Source organism: Peromyscus maniculatus, chromosome X, assembly GCF_049852395.1.
Source record: "Peromyscus maniculatus bairdii isolate BWxNUB_F1_BW_parent chromosome X, HU_Pman_BW_mat_3.1, whole genome shotgun sequence".
NCBI lineage: Eukaryota > Metazoa > Chordata > Mammalia > Rodentia > Cricetidae > Peromyscus > Peromyscus maniculatus.
The window spans coordinates 99,923,210-99,941,478 of NC_134875.1; the positions used below are offsets into that span (position 1 = coordinate 99,923,210).

Sequence of the window (18,269 nt, forward strand, 5' to 3'; positions counted from 1 at the left end):
AACATTAGGTAGAGCTACAGGAATCCTGCAGAAGATGAGGAGGAAGGATTACAGGAGCTAGAAGTGTCAAGGACACCTTAAGACAACCCACAATATCAACTAACCTGGGCACCTAGAGGTTCACAGAAAACTGCCGACCAGGGGGCCAGCATGAGACCTACCTAGGCCCGCTGCATGTGTGCTATGGTTGTGTAGCTTGGTCTTCTTACTGGAATCCTAACTGTGGTAGCAGGGGCTGTCTCAAACTGTGTTGCCTGCTTTTGGGACCTGTTCCTCCTACTGGGTTGCCTAGTCCAGGAGAGGAGGTGCCTAGTGTCACTGTAACTTGATATGCCTTGGGTGGTTGATATCCATGGGAGGCCTGTTCTTTTCTGATAGGGGTGGGCAGGGAAGAGGTGAGATGGGCTTAGAAGGAGCGGAGGGAGGGAATCTGTTGTTGGGATATAAAAACAAAACCCAAACCTAAAGAAAAAAAAATAATTTTGACCTTCAGGTCAATCCAGGTCTACAGAAGTCAATAAAACGAAAATGTCAGTATCAAGAGAAGGTTAACTACACTCAAGAGGACACAAAGAATAAATAATCCTAGAACATTAAATCAAAATAGGGGTAAATACCATAACAAAAAAAAAACAAAATAAGCAAGAAATAATAAACACAGACCAAACAAGAAAAGAAATTATAGACCACTAACCCGTGTAAACATAGATATAAAAATTCTCTATGAAAGAATACATCAAAAAGAACATCCACCATGATAATGAAAGGATGGTTCAATATACATACATTGATAAACATAATTCACCATAAAAACAAACTGAAAGATAAAAACCAACATAATTCTCTCATTAGACACAGAAAAGGCCTTTGACATATTCAAACATTCCTTCTGGATAAAAATCCTGGAGAGACTAGCATTAAAAGAGACATACCTCAGTATAATAAAGTGCCTCTCAGCTGAGTCTGCTAGGTTGGGCTGACTCCCCAGGGGAGACCTTGTCTTGGGGGAGGTGGGAATGGGTGGTGGATTGGGAAGGAGGGTTGGGCGGTGAAAGGAGGGAGGATGGGGGAATCCGTGGCTGACATATGAAATTAAGATAATTATATAATAAAAACATTGTATAAATAAAATAAAGGCAGTTTATAGCAAGTCTACAGAAAATATCACACTAAATGGAAAGAAACAACGCAATTCCACTAAAATCAAGAACAAGACAAGGTTGTCCACTCTCAGCATAAATATTCAATGTGGCACTTGAAGTCTTAGCTTTAGCAATATGAAAACCGAAGGAGATCAAGGGGATAGAAATTGCAAAGGAGGAAGTCGAAGTACCTATTTGTAGGTTTCATGAATGTATACATAAAATATCTGAGAAACTCTACCAGGAAAGCTCTGTAGCCGCTAAACTCTTTCAGCACAGTAGTCAGATACAAAATTAATGCACAACACCAGTAGCCTTCCTTTATACAAATGACAAACAGCCTGAGAAGGAAATTAGTGAAACATTACCTTTCACAATAGCTTCAAAATGCATCTTGGTATAACTCTAAAACAGTAATTGAAGGGCTCGTATAATGAAAACTTTAAGACACTGAAGAAAGAAATTGAAGAAGACAGCCAGAAAATAGAAAATTCTTTTGTGTTCATGGACCAAGGATAAATAAGTCTTACATGGTGAAAATGGCAATCCTACCAAAAGCAATCTGCAGATTCACTGCAATCCCTGTCAAAATTATAAAGCAATTCTTCACACAAATTGAAAAGAAAAACAGCTTTCAAGCTTATATGGAAAAAACAAACAAACAAATATTCCAGGACAGTTAAAAATAATCCTGAAAAAATTAAAGAAATGTTTGAGGTATCATCATCTCAGATGTCAAGTTGTACTCCAGAGCTATAGTAATAAAAACAGTGTGGTACTGGTATAAAAACAAATACTCTGACCAATGGGGAAGGGATGGAAATTGGGAACATGAGGGTTCAAGTTGGCCGAGTTCAGGGAGGGACAGAGAAGGAGAACAATGAAAGAGATATCTTGACAGAGTGAACCATTAAGGGGTTAGGGAAAAATCTGGAACTAGGAAAATCCCCAGGAACTCAAAAGAATGTCCCCAGCTAAGACTCATAGCAATGGTGGACAGGGCCTTCCACCGTACTCAGATTGGTGTCTACCTTAATTATCATCATAAACCCTACATCCAGTGACTGATGGAAGCAGATGCAGAAACCCACAGCCAAGCAATTGGCCAAGCTCCTGGAGTTCAGTTGAAGAGACAAGGGAGGGATTATAGAAGCAAGAGGGATCAGGATGATGATGAGAAAAAAAACACAGAGATAGCTGACCCAAGCTATTGGGAGCTCATGGACTCTGGACTGACAGCTGGGGAGCATGCATAGGACTGTACTAGGCCCTCTGAATGTGAGTGACAGCTGCATGGCTTGATGTGTTTGTGGGTCAACTGGCAATGAGACCAGGATTTATCCCTGATCATAAGGCCCCATTGTTGATTCCAACACTTACTACTGTCATTAAAAACAAAGAATTCTAGCTGGTGCCCAACTGGAAGCTTCATACCTACTCACTAGCAATTATGTCACTGGAAGGTATGCTGCACACTACTGGAGGCAAAAGATAATGATAAATGCAACCCAGTTACAAACACTGAGAACTACAACACTGTTATGCCAAATAAACAAAAAACCCCAAACAACAACAAAAAACTATACTACTGCAATAGTAGCACACATGTTATGGGAGTACTCAACAACTTTTGATTTAATTTAAGGCCCAAAGGAAAATAGCAGTAAAATTACTCCTTATGATATTTTGTTATACCTTGTGATCAGTATATCACTCAACCCTCAGCAGAACAGATTCTTAGTGTAGTAGATAGTGGTTATCATAGAGACCCACAACTGGATAATGTGCAGAGAAGGAGAGATTTTGGAGTACTCACTCCTAATGGAATGTCTTCATCAAACCCCTCCCCTCAGGGTTCAAGGAACTATTGGGTAGATCGGGTAGAATGTTTGCAAGAGCCAGAGTCCTCCAGGCACAAAAGGACTGATGGACTTAGGAAATCACAGAGACTGAAGCACCATGCACTTTGCACAGGTTCAAGCTATACAAGGTACCAGTACTGAGCGAGGCAATTGGATATGAGGGTCCCATCCTTAACCAAGGAGCTTTTAGCAATTGATACTAGCTGGCAAAGGTTTTTTTTTTTTTTTTTTTTTTTTTTTTTTTCTGATGGAGTGTGATTGATTATATCAATCAATATAATCCATGCCAGGATCCATGACCAGAAGGTTAGCCAACACAAAATAAATTCTATTATTTTTGTTGTCATTGTTTTGTGCGTGCGTGCGTGTGTGTGTGTGTGTGTGTGTGTGTGTGTGTGTGTGTATGTGTGTGTGTGTGTGTGTGTATTTCCTTTTTGCTTTGTTTTGGCAATTTTTGAGTTATTTAATTTTTGTTTTGAAGGAATTGTTTTTTGGTTGTTTGTTTTGTTTTGTTTTGAGAGAGAAAGTGAAAGAGTGTGAATTTGGGTGGGTAGGGAGTTTGGGAGGATCTGAGAGGAGGTAGGAGAGGAGAAAATATGTTCAAAATATATTTCATGGCAAAAAACCCATAACATTTAAGTGAACAACTGCCAAAAATATAATTCACATACTGTGGGAGAAAATACTCTTATGTTTAAAAGTATTTTAATATTTAACCTTGTTCTTTCGTATATAAGTGAAAATAGAAATGTTATCATAACTTCCTACATAACTCTTTTTTCCCCTAAATAAGTAGAGGAAAGAATGAATACTGATAGGGAAACACAGGGTAGTGTAAAGAAAGCAATTCTTTCTTAAAATGAGGAAACTGGAGTTTGTTACTGGTTTGTTTTTTCTGCCCATGTCCACCCTGTATTCATTATTAGAACTACTGGGAAGTAGTCATCATGATCGGGAAGTGAAGAAGTGTGTCACTGAAAATAGTCAGAATCCTACTATACAGGCTCCAAACTGAAAGATAACAAAAAGATATTCAAGGCTTAATCAATTTTCAGTTTTCCTGATATATTAGACAAAGTATTGCAGAGTTCCTCAGACTTGTGGGATTCACTAGATGACCATGGAAGCCTTTAGCTTCAAAAATATGTCACTAGAAGTGCAGTACTTCTTATAGATAGATAGAAGTCCATCTATCCTTTCTTGATAAAGGACATTCAGGAGAGATCAAATGTCTGAAAAGATCAAACACATCTTCAATCTAACTTCAAACTACCCATCTTGGCACAATCAGGAGAAAAGTGAATCATGCAATCTTTATCTTTTATTCCTTCACCACAGACTTAGGATCAGTGGTATGTGCTATGTCGTGGGCAAGGAATTATAGATATATGAACAATATAAGTAATATTTAGGCAAGGAAGTGACAAGTCTTGATTTGTATTCATGAAAATTACCTGAAGAATAAAGAATAAATTGGAGAGGGCAAGAGTAGAGACAGGGAAAAGAGACAGCTAAATATGGGTAGTTCAAGAAGCAACTACCCATTAAAATGATCATTTTCAATTAAAAAGAAGTGGATGGATTCAAGGGATAGTTGACTGTGTTTGTTGGCTAGGACCTGATGGATGGATATGACTAGTTGGAATGACAGTGTTAGTATATTTGAAATATGATAGCTAAGGGAAAAACATTTTTGATGGCAGCAGAAAAACTGATAAAATTTATTTTTGAACAAGTAGAATTTACAAGGTATTTGATGTTTCCAAATAAAAGCAGTTATATACACACAACTGTCGGAAGAAGTAGATACCAGGCTGGCGTAAAAAACAAACAAACAAATCCAGGAGGTTCAATCACAGGATAGATGAGGAAGACCACAGCATAATAGCAACAGTTCAAGACAGCACCACTTATCTAGAGGAATATCAAGGTTTTAAGAGCCAACATCTCCACTATCTTTACCAAGCCAGAATTAAATTCCCTGTGTACTGTGCTTCTGCTTCAGCCTCAGGAGTAGTAGGATTACAGTGTGTACCACCATGTCCAAGCAGCAAAAGTTTTGTGGAATAACAGAGAAAGACATACCAGACAAAGGGAGACAAAGGAAGAACTTCTAAGACCAAGGTACTATAAATGCCTCTGGGAGAAGAGCATCACAAAGACTAATTGCTGTCAGAAGGACATACTTTTCTTACAGAATCTGCTTTTTTAAAAAAAGGTTCAGCCGGGCGGTGGTGGCGCACGCCTTTAATCCCAGCACTCGGGAGGCAGAGCCAGGCGGATCGCTGTGAGTTCGAGGCCAGCCTGGGCTACCAAGTGAGCTCCAGGAAAGGCGCAAAGCTACACAGAGAAACCCTGTCTCGAAAAAACCAAAAAAAAAAAAAAAAAAAAAAAAAAAAAAAAAAAAAAAAAAAAAAAAAGGTTCAAGTATAATCAGGACTAAAAAAAATGCTTATCAGGTCTTAATAACAAGGAAGCTGCTGGTGATCTCCTTACATTGACTTTAGAGAAAAAGGAAGTTAAAGGAAGTGTCTGAGGCAATGACTTATTACTGAAGTTTCAAAGCAGCAGCAGAAGCAAGTGATGGTACACACTGTGTATGCTACTTTCTTTTTTTTTTTTTACTATATTTTATAATTAACTTAATTTCACATATCAGCCACAGATTCCCCTGTCCTCCCTCCTCCCACCCCCAACCCTCCCCCCCAATCCACCCTCCACTCCCACCTCCTCCAAGGCAAGGTCTCCACTGGGGAGTTACCCCAGCCTGGCAGACTCAGCCAAGGCAGGTCTAGTCCCCTTGTCCCTACACCAAGGCTGAGCAAATTGTCTCAGCATAGGCCCCAGTCTCCAAAAAGTCAGCCCATGCACCAAGGACAGTTCCTGTCTAATGCTCTATTATTGAAAAAAATACTTTCCCTCAACATCCAATCCACATTTTCATTTCATAATGCCAGCATGCTTTTATGTCCTACTGACAAATACATCTTGCCAACAAACTGTGAATATATAAATAATTGAGAGAATATAATAATGTTAATAAGTATTATTTTTTTGAACCATTGAGCTCAGGATTTGCCATCTTTTTTTTATTGTAGTATTGCCCAAGAGAAACCTGAGGTATCAGAACTATAAATCACATACTAGAAGTGAAGGAGGTAGTAACATGATAGAGAGGGATTTTAGTCCTCTTCTGCTAGCTTTTCCTCCTCATTTAACATTACACCTCCTTCATCCTCTAAAAATAAAGTGTACCAATCTACAGATGTTATAATTAGTTGCTAGTGTCTGATTAAACATGACCTGTCTCATAGCAAGTGATTAGAGCATATTTATTAAAAATTTCAACTCACGGAATAGTCTAAAATGTAACCTATTTAGCTAATAGCCAAACTCTGAAACACAGAACACCAAGAAATTAATAAAGGTCATTAGTCTAATCCTTGCTTCTATGCAGAAAATAAGTGTCCATCTCCCAAATTGGGTGGAGATCTCTTGCTCAACCACAAGCCACATGGGCCAGAAGACCAGAGAAGAACCAGAAACCAAGGAACAAAACAACTACCAAACAAGGACAACCCAGAAAATCAGCACCTAGGTCTATTACCTCAAACCCAAATGACTAGATGCCAGCATTAGAATGTAATCAATAAGAGCCAGGGCAATATGTTACCACTAGAGGCCAGCTATCTACAGCAAGTCATGAATACTCCAAAACAGCTGAAGCACAAGAAAAAAATGACCTTAAAATCAACTATATAAAGATGATAGAGGTCCTTAAAGAAGATAAGAATAAATACCTTAAAGAAAAAGCAATCAGAAATTTTGAGGTAATGAAAGTCAAGAAAGCCAAGAAAAAACAAACAGTAGAAGGAAATGAATAAAACTGTTTAAAATCTGAAAATGGAAATAGAAGCAATTAAAAACACAAATTGAGGAAATTCTGGCAATGGAAAATCTAGGTAAGTTAGTTGGAACTAAAAATCCAAGCATCACCAACAGAATATGGGAGATGGAAAAGGGAATTTCAGGCATTGAAGATATAAAAGAAGAAATAGATACATTGGTCCAAGGAAATGTTAAATCTAAAAAAAATCTTGACACAAAAGATCTAGGAAATCTGGGAAACTATGAAAAGTTTAAACCTACAAATTATAAGAATAAGAAGGAGAATACCAACTCAAAGGCCCAGAAAATATTTTCAACAACAACATAGAAAAATACTCTTCCTAACCTAAAGAAGGAGATGCCTCTAAAGGTTCAAGAAACTTACAGAACACTGAAGAGATTGGACCAGAAAAGAAAGTCATCATGCCACATAATAATCAAAATATCAAAACACTAAACATACAGAACAAAGGAAAAGTATTAAAAGCTATAAGGAAAAAAGATCAGGTAATATATAAATATCCAAATTAACAAAATCATAAATAAAATGGGGTTATAACAACAGATACTGAGGAAATCCAAAGAGTTATTAGGTCATACCTTAAAATAGTGTACTCCACAAAATTGGAAAATCTAAAAGAAGGGGATAATTTTCTTCATAGATACCACTCACCAAAGTTAAATCAAGATGAATTACTCAACTTAAATAGACCCATAATTCCTAAGGAAATAGAAGCAATCATTAAAAGTCTCCTAACCCAAAATGCCTAGGACCAGAATGTTTTAAAGCAGAATTCTACAAACTTTCAAAAAAGAGTTAAGGACAATACTCCTCAAATTATTCCACTAAATAGAAGCAGAAGGAATGTTACCAAATCCATTTTATAAGGTCACAGTCACCCTGATACACAAACCACACAGAGACTCAACAAGGAAAGCGAATTATAGACCAATTTCTCTTGTGAACATTGACGCAAAATACTCAATAAAATACTGGAAAAACAAATCCAAGAATACTTCAACCATGCATGATGATCAAGTAAGCTTCATCCTAGAGATGCTGGGATGATTCAACATATGAAAATCAGTCAATGTAATCCACCATATAAACAAACTAAAAAAAATCCAAGTTTAATCATCTCATTAGGTGCTGAAAAAGCCTTTTACAAAATCTGACACCGCTTCATGATAAAAGTCTTGGAGTTATTACATATAAAAGGAACATTCCTAAACATAATAAAGGGAATTTACAGTAAACCTATAGCCAACTTTAAATTAAATGGACAGAAACTCAAACCAATTCCACTAAAATCAGGAACAAAACAAGGGTACCTACCTTTTTCATATATATTCAATATGGTACTTGAAGTTCTAGCTACAGCAATAAGGTAAATGAAGGAAATCAAATGGATACAAATTAGAAATGAAGAAGTCAAAGTATCATTATTTGCAGATGATATGATAGCATACTTAAGTGACCCACAGAATACTACCAGGGAATTCCTACAACTGATAAACACATTCAGCAAAGTGGCTAGATACAAGATTAAGTAAAAAAAAAAATTAGAAACCCTCCTATATACGAATAACAAATGGACTGAGACAGAAATTAGGGAAACAACACCCTTCACAATAGCCATAGACAATATAAAATATCTTGGTCTACCCCTAACCAAGCAAGTGAAAGACATGTATGACAAAAACTTCAACTCTATAAAGAATGAAATAGAAGAAGATATTAGAAGATGGAAATAGCTCCCATGCTTATGGATCAAAATAACTAACATAGTAAAAATGGCCATCCTACCAAACCAATCTACAGATTCAATGCAATTTCCATTAAAACTTAAAGGCAATTTTTACAGGACTTGAAAGGATAATACTATATTTCATATAGAAAAATACAAAACCCAGGATAACTAAAATAATCTTGAACAATAAAAGAACTTCCAGAGGTATCACCATTTCTCATTTCAAGCTGTATTACAGAGCTATTGTAATAAAAACCACATGACACTTGCATAAAAAAGAGACATGTTGATGAATGGAATTGAATTGAAGTCTCAGACATAAATCCACATACCTATGCACATGTGATTTTTGAAAAAGAAGGTAGAAATACAAAAGGGAAAAAATAAAGCGTCTTCAAAAATCATGGTGGTTTAACTGGATGTCTTCATGTAGAAGCATGCAAATATGTCCATATTCATCAACATGAACAAAACCCAAGTCCAAGTGAATCAAATACCTCAACATAAATCCAGACACTCTGAAACTCATAAAAAAATGGGGAATACCTTTGAACAAATTGGTACAGGAGACAGCTTCCAGACAGAACACCAATAGAGCAGGCACTAAGATCAACAATTAACAAATGGGACCTCATGAAACTGAAAAGATTCTGTAAAGCAAAGGGCACTGTCAAGAGGATAAAACAGCAGCTTACAGAATGGGAAAACATTTTCACCAACTCCACATCAGATAGCAGGCTAATGTATAAAGAACTCAAGATACTAGCCATCAACAAACCAAATAATTCAATTAAAAATGGGGTTACAGCTGTAAAAAGTGAATTCTCAATAAAGGAATCACAAATGGCTGAGAAACACTTAAAGAAATAAATGTTTAACACCCTGAGTCATCAGGGAAATGCAATCTCAACTACTATGAGATTCTATTTTATACCTGTCAGAATGATTAAGATCATTAACACAAATGACAGCTCACACTGGCAAGGATGTGGAGCAAGGGAAACACTCCTCCTTTACGGGTGGGAGTGCAAACTTGTACAGACACTATGGAAATCAATATGACAGTTTCTTAGAATATTGGGAACTGATCTACTTCAAGACCCAATTATACTACTATTGGTCACCATCCTACCAAAAGAACACTTGCTCAACTTTATTCATAGTGGCTTTATTTATAATAACCAGAAGCTGGAAACAACCTATATGTCCCTTAACCAAGAATGGATAAAGAAAATATGGTACATTTGCATAATGGATTATTACTTAGCTATTAAGAAACTGACATCATGAAACTTGCAGGCAAATGGATGGAACCAGAAAATATCATCCTGAGGGAAACAATCCAGACACAGAAAGACAAACATGATATATTCTCACTTATAAGGGGCTATTAGCTGTTAAGTAAAGTTTAATCATGCTATAAGACCCAGAGAGGCTAATTAAGAAGGATGCTAAGGGCAGATGCATGGATCTCCCTGGGAAAGGGATATAGAATAGATTTTGTGGGTGCATGGGAGAGAGGTGAGGATAGGAAGAGGAGTAATCAGGTAAGGGAACAAACAAGAGAGGCAGGGAGAGAGTGTGTGGAGAGATGACTGGAATTGGGGGCAGGGAACATTTGAAGGGCGATGTTGAAACCTATACAGTAGAAACTTTCTGGACCTATGAAGGTAATTCTAGTGAGGATTCCCAGTAAAGGAGGCTATAGAGCCTGAACTAAACATCTTCTGTAACTAGGCAAGGCTTCTAGTGGTAGTAATGAGACACTAACCCAGTCATAAAAAATCTTTGATTTGTCCTCCCTACAAGATGTGCTGGAGCACTCATGGCTCAATCCTTGTAGAAGTGGCCAACCAAGGCCTGGTCTAAATTAAGGCCTATTCCATGAGATGGAGTCCAAGTCTGACACAACCTAGATGACAAGGAATCAGAAGCTGGATGGCCCAGATTTCTAGGGTAGAACCAAACACGACTGGTCAAGAAAAAAAATGGTTAATGAAATTATTCCTAATGACATTCTGCTATATTCATAGATTGGTGACTCGCCCAATTGACATCAGAGAGGCTTTGTCTGGCATCTGATGGGAGAAAATGGAAAGATCCACAGTCAGACTTTAGGCAAAGGTTTAGCCAAACTTTAGGTTCCTGGAGGAACCACACAGAAGAGAGGGAGAAATGATTGTGGGAGTAAGAGGGGTTGAGGACACTGCAAGAACACAGGCCACAGAATCAAATAAGCAGGAGTCATAGGGGCTCACAGAGAATGAAGTGATAATCATGGAGCCTGAAAAGGTCTGCCCTAGACCCTCTGCATATATGCTGTGGTTGTTTAGCTTGGGGTTTTTGTGGGACTTCTATCAGTGAGAGTGTGGATGTCTCTAACTCTTTTGCCTGTTCCTGGGCCCCCTTTCTTCTTACTGGTTTGCCTTGTCTAGCCTTGATATGAGAGCTTGTGCATAGTCTTATTGAATCCTGTTATGTCATATTTGATTGATATCCCTGGAAGGTCTGTTCTTTTCTGAAGGGAAATGGAGGAGCAGTGGACCTAGGGTAAAGGACGTGTGTGTGTGTGTGTGTGTGTGTGTGTGTGTGTGTGTGTGTGTGTGTGTGTGTGTGTCTGTGTGTGTCTGTGTGTGTGTGTGTAGCGGGGGGAATGGGAGGAATGGAGGGAGGGGAAGCTGCAGTTGGGATGTTTTGTATATGAGAATAATAAATTTAAAAAGGAAGAATATAATAAAAACTATAAGCAATAATACTGAGACCTAATCAACAGAGTGTGGGATATGTCAAAAACATAAGAATCAGAAATGGGTCAGAGATTGAAATCAGGAAATATTCTAGAGAATGCCAGTAAGTTCCCAGAAACATGTCCTATACTTCCCAATATACAATATATTAGTAGCACAAAAATACTCTTTGATTTGAAATGAAGTTAAGGTAGTGTAACAGAAACTTGGAAGTGCTTACACAAAATGGATTCTCCTATGCTTCACAACATTCTTGTACTGAATGAATCCCATTTCTTTTGATTCTGGGGTAGTTTGGATAAATGTTCCTTATAACTATCTGTTTCCCTTTCTTTGATTATATGATGCCAAATAAACTTGTGTTCTTTAATTTGTTTTGCTTAATAAAGTTAGTCATGAGTAAAAGGTTAGTCCAGTGGATGGTAGTAGAATATTTTCAGGTTACCTCTCCCATTATAGACACATAGACATTCTCACAGTTTCCTATTCGTTTGATGATTGTAGATTCTATTCAATGATGATATTCATGTTTATATCTATGTGTAGTCAACCAGATAAACTACCAGGAAGAATCTATTTGGCATCAAATCCAACTCTTTAAACTTACTCCACTGGAACTCTAAGAAGACTTGATGGAGTCCGGTGGCATTAGTACTAGAAGTTGAAATTCAGGTTGGTGGACTTAAGAGTGAAAGTTAGAAATAAAAAATATGGAAAATATTTCTTGAGTTTCTTATATATTCTGGATATCAGTCAAAACGACCAACAGTCCAATTGAGAAATGGGCTTTAGAACTAAACAGAGAATTCTCAACAGAGGAAACCCAAATGGCTGAAAGACATTTAAGGAATTGCTCAACATCCCTAATCATCAGGCAAATGCAAATCAAAACAACTCCGAGATACCACCTTAGGCCTGTCAGAGTGGCTAAGATCAAAAACATTGAAGACACTTTATGCTGGAGAGGATGTGGAACTAGGGGAACTCTCCTCCACTGCTGGTGGGAATGCAAGCTTGTACAACCACTTTGGAAATCAATATGGCGCTTTCTTAGAAAATTGGGAATCAATCTCCCCCAAGATCCAGCTATACCACTCCTGGGTATATACCCAAGAAATGCTCAATCATACCACAAGAGCACTTGCTCAGCTATGTTCATATCAGCATTGTTTGTAATAGCCAAAACCTGGAAACAACCTAGATGCCCTTCAACTGAAGAATGGATAAATAAATTGTGGCACATATACACAATGGAATACTACTCAGCAGAGAAAAACAATGACATCATACGGTTTGCAGGCAAATGGATGGACCTAGAAAAAATCATCCTGAGTGAGGTAACCCAGACTCAGAAAGACAAATATGGTATGTGCTCACTCATAGGAAGATGCTAGATGTGGAACAAGGATGACTGGACTGCTACTCACATCACCAGTGAGGCTACCTGGAAAACGGGACCCCAAGAAAGACACGGAGAAATGGATGAGATCTACATGAACAGCCTGGTCATGAGTGGGAACAATGAAGAGCAATGGTCGAGGGAAAGAGAGTGGGAGATCCTAGCTGGATCAAGAAAAGAGAGGGAGAACAAGGAATAGGAGACCATGGTAAATGAAGACCACATGGGAAGGGGAGGAAGCAGAGAGCTAGGGAGGCCCACGGAGATCCACAAAGATACCCCCGCAAAAGACTGCTGGCAATGGTCGAGAGACGTCAGGAACTGACCTACTCTGGTGATGGGATGGCCAGACACCCTGATAGTTGTGCCATAAACCCCATCCAAGGACTGAGGAATCTGGATGCAGACATCCATGGCTGGGCCCCTGGTGGAGCACTGGGAGTCTAATTAGTGAGAAAGAAGAGGGTTTGTATGAGCGAGAATTGTTGAAGCCAAGGTTGGATAAAGCACAGGGACAAATAACCAAATGAATGGAAGCACTGGATCTATGAACCAAAGGCTGGGGGGCCCCCAACTGGATCAGGCCCCCTGAATGGGTGAGACAGTCTTTTGGCTTGATCTGTTTGGGAGGCAGCTGTGCGTTGGTGCTGGGTCCTGGGTTCGTTGCATGAGTTGGCTGTTTGAATCCTGGGACTTATGCAAGGACGCTTGGCTCAGTCTGGGAGGGGGGGACTGGACCTGCCTGGACTGAGTCTACCAGGTCGACCCCGGTCCTTGGGGGAGACCTTGATCTGGAGGAGGTGGGAATGGGGCGTGGGCTGGGGCGAGGGGGAGGGGGGCGAGAGGGGAGAACGGGAATCTGTGGCTATTATGTTGAACTGAATGGTGTTGTAAAATAAATTGGGCTGGAGAGATGGCTCAGCGGTTAAGAGCACCGACTGCTCTTCCAGAGGTACTGAGTTCAATTCCCAGCAACCACATGGTGGCTCACAACCATCTATAATGAGATCTGGTTCCCTCTTCTGGACTATAAGCATATATGCAGATAAAACACTATACATAATAAATAACTCTTAAAAAAAAGAAAAAAAATAAATTAAAAAAATATGGAAAATAAAAGTAAAAAAGCAATATGAAATACCAAATATCTCCTTTTAAGTATGAGACATGATTACAGTAGATACATACTTTTGCTTTCTTCAAGCAGCTACTTGTTATTTTGTTATCTGTATCTGTCTGGAATTTTTTAGATAGGATTTTGCTATGTCACCTAAGCTTGTCTAGAACATAGTAATCTCATATCTTAACCCCCCAGGTGTTGATGTTATGTTGTATACCACCATGCTTGGCTATATCTGACATTCACCTACCTATCTCATTAGAAGAGTGATGGCACAGCTCACAGATACATTTATTCATTCCTTCCAATTTCTTATTTGAGTACTACTACAACATATATTGAAGAATGTTGAAATTCTTCATTTATATGTCTGCCCTTTGGCCCCATTTTGGAAAATTATTTATTCTACATGATATTTACTGAACTCTTAATATAGATCAGAGACAATGTAGCAATGGAGAAATGGTAGTGGTTAATCACTAAATGTCTTGTTTATTATACCTCCTATATTAAATGAGAGTACATGATGGAGATTTGGAGAGGCAGGAATTTGGTTTAAGCCAGAGTTATTATTTTATGCCTGTATAGTAGTGGAAATTCCACCGCAGTTTTAACTGCCTTATTCACAAGTTGAGGATTAAAGCATCTTGTAGGATGGTTATAAGATTTTAATGAAACATCACAACACAAATCAATAGAAATAGTAGTTAAGCTTTACTAGGAACTTGTTTTATGGTTATATCATTGTGCTTTGAATTTAATAACAAGTCTACAAGTTAGATATGATTCTGAAGGCAGGTGACTCAAACATTGCCAACGTTTGCTAATACTGGAGGTAGACTTTAACCTGGGTACTTGTATTGCAGAGTCTGCATTTGCATTTATTGGGTTTCCTTGTGTGTATTGCTTTTCTCTGCATTTCAGAGTACCTGCCATAAGGAAGGCAGCTGTGAGAATGAGGATCTCTATATTGTTCAAAACAGAAAACTGGGCTCAAAATAATAAAGCAACAATAAAAAAGGGAGTTTCCATGGCTTATATCAGTAAATTGCAGGAGGGACTATAAGCTAAATTCTATCACAGTATCCCTCTTTCATATAGCACCTGTACTTCACATTACCTTCACTTACAGTGTTGAAATGGATGCAGGTTATATTCAGATTGTAATAATATATTACTTAGTAGAAAATAAAAGGAAAGCAAATATTTTCTAGAAACTGTCTCAGTAGGTCTCACTGGTTCCAAACTGGCCACATGCTTATTCTTTCAACTAATAACATGATACTGTCGATTACATTGGTTCATTAAGAACTGGCATGCATATATATTTCTTAGAGTAACAGCACTGGAACTCTAAAATATAACTCTTAGCACAATAAAATCAACATATTCACCAAATTAATTTCTCCAAAATAGACAAGTGCTTTTTTAACTGATGACTCAAAAATCAAACTAAGCATTTCTAACACATTTATTGCTAATATTATTAACTATTGTTAATATTCTAGTCTAGAACTAAAAATGAAAGATTAAAGAGACAACAAAACAGCTGGTTTTTAAACTATCTTGATAACATCACTCACATAGTCATTTTGGCATATTTCCCTTTGAAATTCAGTCATCTTCATGGAACCAGCAGAAGGTAAGTTAAGGACAATATGCCATTAATATTTAATATACATTGTGTTTAACACTATACAAGTCATGATTATAAGAGTCTTGCATATACCCCCAAAGCTCACAATAATGTTTTAGTCCTAATTTTGAATTTTAAACTTATTTCACATTTACAAAATGTATTAAAAGTCTTTTTACACCCAATCCTTTAAATTAATGTTTATATTGAAGTATTTTTTTTGTTCTCTAGTAGGATGAACATACAGACACACATACACATCAACATTTTGTCTCTAATTTAGTAGAGGTCTATAAGTTAAATATCTGTTCTTAGCATATTATCTCTTTCAAACCAAATTTTATTTGGGGGCAGGACTATATATTTTTATATGCACCTATCTACTATTGTAACAAGACATTGATATATTGAAGAATTTTATACAAATGAAAAGAAAATAAATTTATTTAAGATTTATTTCACTTTATTTCTAAATATTTAAGAATAATAAATTGATTTGGGGTGCATTTCAACTTTATGCTAAATATTACCCAAGTAGGTTTCATGTTTTAAAATACATCATTTCAGAACATTTTATTGGAATCCAGCCAATGAATTTTTTCAGTGTCTGCTATGAATCTATTCTGGAACACATACTCAAGGGATTTATTAAACATGTAAATATAAAGTACCATTTTTTTGTGAAGAGTCATAGAAATGGAAAAGAAACACACAGAAAATGTTGGATATAAACTAGTAAAGTATACTTTTCTTCAGGTTATGCCAATTGAGATCACCAGTACCACACAGAAACACACACAAACTTGCTGTTTTTATGCATGAAATAGATTATACCCTGACTAGTATGATCTATCTCAAATGCTTATCCTTGAGATCCCTTATTTAGAAATACAGCCTTGAGACTATTATAAATAGGAGGAATCTGTAAGGCCAAGCAATTCCCATTGGGATCTCCACTCTCACTTTCTGGGAAATTTCTGGTTGAATGGCTCCAAGTCAGCATTCTGGTATGGTAAAGTGGAACATTTGCCTGGGCTAAGTAGGCAAAATCTATACTGATAACGTGCATGGATTGACTGGAACTACATGATACACAGTGTAAGGCAAAGTAAAGAAGGGAGAAAAAATGCATTAGGTTCATAAATTGCTAAGATGTGGAGGTAACAAATATCTACTAACATCTTACAGAAAATCAATTTAAAAAAACAATTTAGAAACAAATATTTTAAAAGAAAAAGTGTGATTTGTTAAATTAGTCACATTTTCTAGATGTCATTTATATTCATTTTATTATTTATTTTGTAATATTATTTATTTATTCATTTATTATGTAGGCAATCATGCCATTAGTTAGTAAAAAAAACTTCTTTAACAATTAGTTATATTATCAACCCATTTTTGTTTTTATTTTGATACAAATTTTATTAAGTTGCTCAAGCTAGCTGGAATCTTGTTTTTCCTAGGCTGGCCTTGAACTTATGGTAGTCCTGCCTCAACCTTCCAAGCAGTAAGGATTACAGGCCTGCAAAAATTCCCATTTGTAAATTGATTGTTTTAAATGTAACAACTACATGTCCTGATGATTTAAAATCAACTTGAGTATAAGTTTATATATTTTAAAACATTGAATCTCTTCATAAATTATCTACCATGTAATATGTTCCATAAATTAATACTGCTACCATATCAAGAATTTATCATTAAGAACAAGTTTTCATGTGTTTAAGATGATTTTCAGTATGTAAATCTGTACGGGGCAAGTAGCTATTATGTAACTATGACTTTAAAATTGGGAAATATCTGTGCTCGCTTCGGCAGCACATATACTAAAATTGGAACGATACAGAGAAGATTAGCATGGCCCCTGCGCAAGGATGACACGCAAATTCGTGAAGCGTTCCATATTAAAAAAAAAATTGGGAAATATCTTTATAACATGATAAAAGCCAACACCACTGCATAGTGTTAAAGATAACATATTTCAAATAATAATTTCCTTTTTTTAAAGGAAAGCTTACTACTGTTATAGGGTGGGATGTTTACATGAGGAGAGGTATGGGAGAAGAGGACCCAGGAAAGTACAGATACCAAGATAATGAACACTAAGGATGTTTGAAAATGTCACATTGAAATGTACTAATTTATAAGATATACATATGTGTTTATTATTATATAATATATGAGATTAATTTATATTTATATATTAACATAAAATAACTTAATTCTTGTCACCTTATATGAAAATGCTCTGGAAGACAGTTTGTCAAGTAATAAAGTCCAGTGCCAGCTGTGGGATAACTACACTCAAGTTATTAATCAAAGATATCATGGAGACTCCCCAAAAAATACAGCCTTTCATCTTGACTGCCTACTAGAAGCCAATGATAAAAACCTATTACTGAACACATCAAATAATTTGGTCACATCCAATGTAGAAATCCAGATGACATTGACCAGGAAGCTTTCTGCTTGTTGGCTTAAATTCATAGGATGAAGAGTGTCACTATGTAGGCTGTTGGTAGAAAAAATTATCAATAATTTTATACAGTTGTGAACTGTTTTATCTACAGTAATGACCAACATGGCAAGATATGGCAGTAAATGCAATAGTGACACAATATGAGGATAAGCAAATGCTTTCTGTGTGGATTTAGAGGCCACCCCGATAAGAGAAAAACACATGCATAGTATTGTAAATCTTACCAAGAATCCATAGGTGGGTGC

At 36.9% G+C, this 18,269-nt stretch overlaps 1 protein-coding gene and 1 non-coding gene across 12 annotated transcripts in view; one reads left to right on the top strand and one right to left on the bottom strand.

The window, feature by feature from the left end:
- Nucleotides 1–18,269, bottom strand: part of Dmd (dystrophin) — a 2,251,111-nt gene that overhangs the window by 904,204 nt on the left and 1,328,638 nt on the right. The window lies entirely within an intron of this gene.
- LOC121825883 (U6 spliceosomal RNA) lies at nucleotides 17,348–17,454 on the top strand. Its single transcript, XR_006068258.1, has one exon. It is a non-coding gene; the product is annotated as a U6 spliceosomal RNA (small nuclear RNA).